This window comes from Leucopleurus acutus (assembly GCF_964270905.1).
Source record: "Leucopleurus acutus genome assembly, chromosome: 18".
Classification (NCBI taxonomy): Eukaryota; Metazoa; Chordata; class Mammalia; order Artiodactyla; family Delphinidae; genus Leucopleurus; species Leucopleurus acutus.
Genome location: NC_139160.1, coordinates 39,483,278 through 39,492,889, shown reverse-complemented (window position 1 = coordinate 39,492,889; position 9,612 = coordinate 39,483,278).

Here is a 9,612-nt window from a genome sequence, read left to right as displayed (position 1 = left end):
CCAAGTATTCCATTTCTTTAAGCCTTACTGGACATCATAGAAGAAATATTCTGATAGAGTCCTTATATTATTCTGTTATTCCATTCTGAGAACAGTAAGTATGTAAGACAAAGAAGGGCAAGATATTATTGGTTAGTTTATTTTGTTTATTTTTTTCCAAAACACCTTAATCAAATATGGGGAAAAAATAAGTAAGAATAGGATATTGGAAAATCTTTCCGTCTTAACCCAATAGAGAAAAAAAATATCACATATTTGTCATAATTTTTGGCTTTTCTTTTTTTTTTTTTTTGAGTCACATTTTAGTCCAAATTTTGAAATGATCCACTTCTCCTCCTTGAAGCAGATTCTTGACACAAATAACCTTGTGAAGTTTGAAATGATTCAACGGTTCAATCTCATCTAAAGTCACATGAGATTGACTATCATATATGTTTTATATATATATATGTGTATATATATATATAAACACACACACAAATATATATATATATATATATGCATACATTCTATATGTTAGTGCTGCCACAAATAATCATGGTGTAATATGATAAAATAATCATGGTGTAAATAACAGCATAATAATTACATAGTAAGTACTTCATTTTTTCAAGAGTGAAGTTTGAATTGTATAACTCTCTATGGAATACAACTTAATTATGCATCAGTTTTACATGTATTCCCATTAACTCTTCTGTTTTTCTTCTTTCTGGTTATTTAAGCTTCTCTTTCAGCATAACTTCAGGCTAGAAGTATGCATTTGTGTCTTGCCTTTAGGAGATAATTTATATTCTTGTGATTTAGTATATCTGCATATTATGTATTTATAGCCACACATACACACTACAAAAATCAGATTGTTGAAGAACTTAAGAAGCTTGTGAAACTAGCACATTGATTAAAAGGTCTATTCATTTATTCAAGAATTATTTATTGATTTTTCTACTATGTGCTAAGTACTCCACCAGCACTGGGAATATACTAAGAAATTAATAGAAAATGTCCCTTACCCTCATGCAGCTTATGGTCATTTCCCTGTTCCATCAAAGGCACATAAATAATACAGAACATCTTAATTTTTATCTTTTTCTTCACAAAATAAATTTCTAAGTTTTGCAAATTTGAGCTTGGTTTTATAGACTTATTAATATTGATTAGTTCAAAGAATACCTATGCTTCTATAGTAGACACCAAGCAGCTAAAATCATTACTTACCATTGAAATATTGCTGGAAATTGACAGTAAAAATGTTAAAAATTTTCCCCAAAGACTCAATATTTTATCAAAATGAAATATGTAGGCATTTATACCCTGTGAGAAGAGATTGAAGGAAGTTAATGTGACAACTATTCTTTTTCAGTTTTGTTAATATTTGCTACATATATTTTGAAGTAATGTTATTTGATAAATTCATCTTTTAATTTATTCACCTTTTAATTTATTTTTGTTATGTCATTTTGAGGGATTAATAATTTTGTAATTATGATCTCCCTCTTTGTCTCTAGCAATCCATTTTGCTTTAAATTCTATTTTTTATGATATTAATATAAACACACTTATGACTAGTATTTGCCTAGCATATTTTTTCCAACATTTTATTTCTAGCCTGTCTGTGTCCTTATTTTTAAATTCAGTCTCTTATCAAACAGCTTTTCTGTTTGTTTTTATTCATTCAGACAATCCCTGTCTTTTAATTAAATTGTTAGATCCATTTACTTAATGTAATTTGTGATATAGTTGTGTATGAGTATACTGTTTTAGTATTTTTTTTCCATTTACTTTGTTGTTAATTCACTACATTTTTAGATTGAAAAATATGTTTTCTCCACTATTGGGTTTAGCTCCACCTCTTTGTATGATTATTATTTTTACTGGATTCTCTAAAGATTAAAATATAAACCCTTAACTTATCACAATCTACCTCAAATTTATATACTATTTTATGTACAATAAAATAAATTGTTAACAGTATAGTTCAAATTATCCCATACTTTATACTACTGTTGTATATATTTTATTACTGCATATGTTATAAAACCCACATACATATTATATTTTATTTAAATAATCTATAGCCTTCTAATAATTCTTGACATGTTCCTTTTATATTTACTTACATATTTACCATTTTGAGTGACGTTCTTTTCTTTAGTCAGATGTTAGCTTTTATCTGCGACTATTTATCTTTAGCCAGAAGAAATTCTCTTTAGTATTTCTTCTTGTGAATATCTACTGGTGGCACACATCTCAGCTTTTTGTTGTTGTTGAAAATGTATTAATTTGCCTTTATTTTTAAGAGTATATTTTCACTGGGTATAGAATTATAGATTGACAGGTCTTTTTATTCCTTTAAAAAATGTTTAAAAAATATAATCCCATTTTGCTCTGTATTATATTGTTCTGACTAGAGGCATCATCTTTATTTTTTTATTATACTATATGTATTATTTATTTATATTATACTCATGTTTTTTATGATTGTTTTCCTTATCTTTAGTTTCATCAGTTTGACTATGATGTGCCTATGTGTGAGTTTCTAGGGTTTGCTGAGTCTCTTGAACATAAAGATTGGTCTTTCAAAAGTCATGAGAAAAATTAACTATGATCTCTACAGTTAATTTCTGTATCTTTCTCTCTCCCACTTCCTTCTAGAATTCTACTGGTATATATGGTAAACTGTCTGATATCATCCCACTGGCCTTAGACTCTGTTAGTTTTCTTTTTTTTTTCCCTCTATGCCTTTGTTTTAAATTTCGGTAATTTTTAAATAAGATATCTCATTTTTCAGCTGTAAAATTTTGGTTCTTCTTCATTCATATAAAAGTTGGTTCTACTTCAATTTTTCAATGTTTCTTACCAAAACAATTCATCTTCAATCACTTTTTCTGAAAAATTTTGAATATATTTTAATAGGTATTTTAATGTTCTTGTCTACTAATATCACTGTATAGATGATCTATGGGATCTCCTTACATTGTCTATCCTTTCCCTTGATTACAAGACATTTCTTCTTCTTGCTTCTTTTTATATTTAGTTTTGTTTTCTAAATTTTCTGGACATTTTTAATAAAGTATATTTTAGAGAGTTTAGTTTGTGTTATATACCTTTATAGAGTATATTGCTTTATTTTGGTAGGTAGTTATGTATTGCGAGTTACTTTTATAATATTGACGCTTGAGCAAAGGGGAATTATTTTGGTTTTGTACTTAGTCCTAGGGTACAAAAGAACTTTCTAGGATTTCAACCAAATGCCTTAGGTGTTCACCAATGGAAGTCTTAAAAAGACAACAACAACAACAAAAATAAATTCTGAGTGTGTGAAATAGATGTGATTATTTAAGGTAAATACAGAAATAGGAAAACTAATGATATGATATTGCCACATAGGATGAAGCTGTCATCCCTTTTGCAAAATGGAACTTCAAACTACTACTCACTAGACAATACCACTACTTTCTATGCAGACCTAGAATATAGGGAATCACCTACCATGTAGCATATATATTTTAGATAATAAATCATGTTATATAAATTAGTAGTTCTCAAATTTTACATCTATTTTGTGTTTTCACTATAGAACTCTAACCGTGATTCATGCACAGGTTAACAATAATTACAATGAAATTATTATTATCTCTCCAATAATATATAATTTCCTTAAGTGTTATGTTTATCTAATTAATTGATAATATTATGGCAAAAGATTTCTATTAAAATGCTTTCAATTCCTCAAATTTTCATTAAAGGGATCATGGTATTTCTTGCTTTGTATTTCACCTGGTTGTACAAATATGGACATGATATTTTTTTCCCTCTGTAACTGTTTACTTGCTGCTAAAATTGAGGTTATTGGATGATATGAACTCTTAAGTAATGATCCATGTCCAAAATTAAAAAAAAAAACCTGACTGCATTTTAATCATTTATGATTAAATCATTTATGATTACTTGTGTTATATGTTGCAGTTGGCAATGTAAATCATTCAGTAAATTATCATTTATTAACACCTACTATGTACTGCAACGAACTAGGCAGAAAAATTAAAATATATTTCTTCTTCCTAAAAAGTTCACAAATTAGAAGAAGCAACCAATAAGTAAGTAGACAATTTAAATGTAATTTTATATGCTAAAATTAAGTTATGAATTAATTACATCAAGAAAAATTCTTCACATGGAATTTTCTAGGCACTTTTTGAAAAATCCAGAGAAGTAAATATTCTTATTTCCCATTCTAAAAATTCCTTAACAAAGTGGTTTGAATTGAGATATGAGGGTAGAAGAAAATTTGTGGTGTGAATCCATTAATAATTTGCTACTACAGAAATATGTTGTGGATTACTTCACATTCCTGCTCATATAACTTGTTATTTTTAATCTTTCTTTCCTCTACTCTTTTTCCTTATTCTTCTGCTAGTTCCTTTTCTCCTCTTCTCCTTTTTCTTTATTTTAAATTCTACAATATGACAAAAGTATTTACTTTTGTTCTCACTACTAGAAATCTTGTTAACTTGTTAACAAGTATATTAAGCTATTCCAACAAATTTTGAATTACATAAATAATTTTATGATTTTAATCATGTTTGTACTTGTTTTTAAATATAACATATTACAGTCAAAAGAAATATAAACATAATACAGTCAAAAGAAAATTAAATCCTGACTTGGAAACACTTTTTCTCAAGTGTATATACAGGTAAGAAATCACTGTAGGACCCAATTAAATATTACAATTAGTTATTTCAATAAAAGACCTCCAGATTCCATTATTGCAACAAGAACCCTAACAAATTTGTAATATTTGCATTAGCAAAACCATGGCAAAGTCTTTGGAGTAGAACAGCCTGAAATAAATAATAAAATGATCATAATATCTGGGGGGATAAAACAGTAGAAAATGAATAGATTGACTATTTTATGAAAGTTAAATATCAGTTATTTTGTCTGTTGGAGAGTGAATTATGTGAAACTAGATTATAGATTATTATCTACCATATAGCAGTTAATATATTAAATAATAAATCAGCCTATATTGATTTTTACCCACTCCATACCAAAAAGTAATTTAATGTGAAGAAATTTTTTTCTATAAAAAAAGAAAGGAGGGCTTCCCTGGTGGTGAAGTGGTTGAGTGTCCACCTGCTGATGCAGGGGACACAGGTTCGTGCCCCGGACCGGGAAGATCCCACATGCCATGGAGCAGCTGGGCCCGTGAGCCATGGCCACTGAGCCTGTGTGTCCAGAGCCTGTGCTCCGCAACGGGAGAGGCCACAACAGTGAGAAGCCCGCATACGGCAAAAAAAAAAAAAAAAAAAAAAAAAAAGGATATCTGTTGGATTCTTGATAGTGCCTATCATGGGTCTAACTAGATATTAGTATTAAATTTAAAGAAAAAAATGTGTTTAATTGGGGTATAGTTGCTTTACAATGTTGTGTTAGTTTCTGTTGCACAACAAGGTGAATCAGCTATATGTATACACATATCCCCTCCCTCTTGGACCTCATTCCCACTCAACCCCCCATCCCACCCACCCCCTCATCTCACCCATCTAGGTCACCACAGAGCACTGAGCTGAACTCCCTGCTATACAGAGGGTGCTCACTAGCTATCTGTTTTACACATAGTAGTGTATATATGTCAATCCCAATCTCCCAATTTCTCACCCCATCCCATGTCCACAAGTCCATTCTCTACATCTGAGTTTCTACTCCTATCATGTAAATAGGTTCATCTGTACCATTTTTCTAGATTCCACATATATGTATTAATATACAATATTTGTTTTTCTCTTTTTGACTTACTTCACTCTGTATGACGGACTCTAAGTCCATCCACGTCTCTACAAATGACCCAATTTCATTCCTTTTTATAGCTGAGTAAAAAATTATATGAGACAAAGCTTAGATACTATTCTACACTATTACCTCATACTATTGAGGTGGGAAGTTAGACCAATGGAACACAAAATTATTATCCATAACTTATGTTGGAGGCAAAACAAGGATGAAAACATAGTACTGTTGAGTTATTTTAAAATTCTTTTAATGTATGCATATTTTACATATATTCTTTATTAATACTGCATATATTGTATGTAATATATGAATATAACTATATAAGACTGAATAATTTATGCTGTATTAAGTGATTTTCTTGAACATTCCAATTCCCTCTTAGGACGTTTGCACTTATTGTTCCCTTATCATGGATCACTCATTTCTTACTCAGATATTCATGTGATTTGCTCTAAAATTTTGGTTACTTTTTTCCATTTTGTGTTTTTAAAATATTTGTCACATTCTAAAATATAAGTAATATTTATAGAGATTATTGTTCATGCATCACTAATAAACATTCTTAAGCAACCATCCAACCCCAAAATATGGACAATAATTTTCATCTACTTAGGAATTTCTTCCATAGCTCATCACCTGTCTTACCAAAAGGCAGTCCCTGTTTTTTTTTTTTTCCGGTACACAGACCTCTCACTGTTGTGACCCCTCTTGCTGCGGAGCACAGGTTCTGGACGCGCAGGCCCAGTGGCCATGGCTCACGGGCCCAGCCATTCCACAGCATGTGGGATCCTCCTGGACCAGGGCGCAAACCAGTGTTCTCTGCATCGGCAGACAGACTCTCAACCACTGTGCCACCAGGGAAGCCCAACCCTCATTTTAAACTTTGTGTCTAACATCCTTTCCTTCTTGTGCTGTAGTTGTATCATCTGACTATTTATGCCTGAACTATACATCATAGCTCAATCTGATTTGGAGTTTTATAAAAATGATATTATGGTAAGCAAAATAATGCCCCTCCAAAGATGTCATTTGCTAACCCCTGAAGTCTATGAATATTATGTTACATGGTAAAGTGGAATGATGGTAGCAGATGGAATTAGGTTGTTAAATAACTGGTATTAAAATCTGGAGATAGCCTGGATTATCTGTGTGGCCCCAAAGTAATAACAGGAGTCCATTCTAACAAGTGTGAGGTAATAACTCATTGTGGTTTTGATTTGCAATTTCCTGATGATAAATGATGCTGAATATCTTTTCATGTACCTATTGGCAGTTTGCATATCACCTTTAGCAAAATGTCTATTCAGATATTTGCCCATTTTCTAACCAGACTTTTTTTACTATTGAGATTTATGAGAATCATAAATATAAATCACAAATCATAATACTTGAGATATTAACCCTTTAAGAAATATATGATTAACAAATATTTTCTTCCATTCCATAGTTTTCATTTTGTTAATGGTTTCTTTTGCTATGGAGTAACATTTAGTTTTAACCAAGTATGTAGTAACCCCCCCCCCTCTTTTTTTTGCTTTTGCTTGGGCTTTTGGTGTCATTTCTAAAAGTCATTGTCAAGATCAATTAAGAAGATTTTTCCCTGTTTTTCCTCTAGAATTTTTACAGTTTCAGGTAATACATTTAGATATTTAATCTATTTAAATTTTATTTTTGTGATCAGTGTGATATAGAGTTTTAATTTCTTGCATATAAATATTCAGTTTTCCCAACCCCATTTATTGAAGAGACTTTATTTTTCTGGTTGAATATTTTTGGCTCCCTTATCAAATGTTATTTGACCATATATGCTTAAGTTTATTTCTGGGCTTTTGATTCTGTTCCATTGGTATATGAATCTGTTTTTATGCCAGTGTCACACTTTTGTTTATTACTGTAACTTTGTAATATAGTTTAAAATCAGGAAAGTGATGTCTCCAGCTTTCTTCTTCTTTCTCATGATTGCTTTGGATATTTGGGAACTTTAGTGACTCCATATAAATTTTAAAATTGTTTTTTCTATTTCTGTAAATAAATTGGAATTTTGATAGGGATTGTATTGAATATATGGATGGCTTTGAGTAGTATGGACACCTCAACAATATTTTTTCCAGTCCGTGAACAAAGGAAATCTTTTTATTTATTTCTTTTCTCTTCAGTTTATTCCATAAATATCTTATAGGTTTCAATGTATGGTTTATTGCAGCCCTGCTTAAATTTATTATGAAGTATTTTATTATTTCTGATTCTATCATGAATGGGATTGTTTTCCTATTTTTTTCAGATTTTCTATTATTAGTGTATAGAAATGTAACTGAGTTTTGTATGTTGATTTGGTATCCTGGAACTTTACTGAATTTGTTAGTTCTAACTCCTCTTTGGTGGTACCTTTAGGATTTCTTAATATATAAAATCATGTCATCTGCAAACAGAACATCTATTTTTCCTTTATGACTTTGATGCTTTTTATTTCTTTTTCTTGCCTGATTGCTCTGGCTAAGACTTCCAATACTATCTTAAAAAGGAGTGATAAGACTGGGCACCTTTGTCTCCTTCCTGACCTTAGAGGAAAAGTTTTCAACCTTTCATCACAGATTATGATGTTAGCTGTGGGTTTGTCATATGTGGCCTTGGTTCTGTTGAGGTATGTTCCTTCTATCCCCAATTTATTGTACAGTTTTATCATAAAAGGATATTGTATTTCATCAAATGCATTCTCTGTGTCTCCTGAGATGATCATACAATTCTTATCTTTCATTTTGTTAATGTGGTGTATCACAATTACTGATTTGCCTATGTTAAACCATTTTTGCATCCCAGAGGTAAATCCCACTTGATCATGGTGTACGATAGTTTAAATGTGCTACTGAACTCAGTTTCCTAATATTTTATTGAGAATTTTGCATATATTTATTCATAAGTTATACTGGTCTACAGTTTTCTCTTCTCATAGTATATTTTCCTGGCTTTAGTATTGGGGTAATGCTGGTTTCATAAAATGAGTTTGAGAGTGTTCTGTGCTCTTGCATATTTTAGGGTAGTTTTAGAAGGATTGATGTTAATTCATCTTTAAGTGTTTGGTAGAATTGACCAGTGAAACCATCTGTTCCTGGGCTTTGCTTTGTTGGCAGGTTTTCAGTTATGGATACAACCTATTCATTTATTAATATGTTCAAATTTTCTAATTCTTCCTGATTCAGTCTTGGTAGGTTGTATATTTCTAGAAATTTATCCATTTCTATAAGTTTATCCAATTTGTTGGTCTACAGTTGTTTCTGGTAATCTCTTATGATCATTTTTATTTCTGTAGTGTTTTTAATGGCTCCTCTTTCATTTCTGATTTTATTTATTTGAGGCTTCTTTTTGTTTCCTAGCTAGTCTAGCTAAGGGTTTGTCAATTGTGTGTATATTTTCCAAAAAACAGTTTTGTTTTGTTGATTTCTCTATTGCTTTTTCTCTTCTCTATTTCATGTATTTCTGCTTTGATCTTTATTATCTTCTTCCCTCTGATAACTTTGAGCTTAATATGTTCTTCTTTTCTAGTTCCTGAGTTGTAAAGTTATTGTTTATTTGTGATCTTTCTTCCTTGTTAATGTAGGCATTTATCATTATAAACATCCCTCTTAGGAAAGTTTTTGCTGCTTCTCAGAAGATTTGGTATGTTACTTTCATTGGTCTCAAGGCATTTTTTTACTTTCCTTTGGTTTTCTTCTTTAACATATTCAGGATTTTTTAAATTTTTAATTTTTATGTATTTATGAATTTTGCAGCTTTCATCCTGTTATTGACTTCTAGTTTCTTACCATTGTGTTCAGAAAA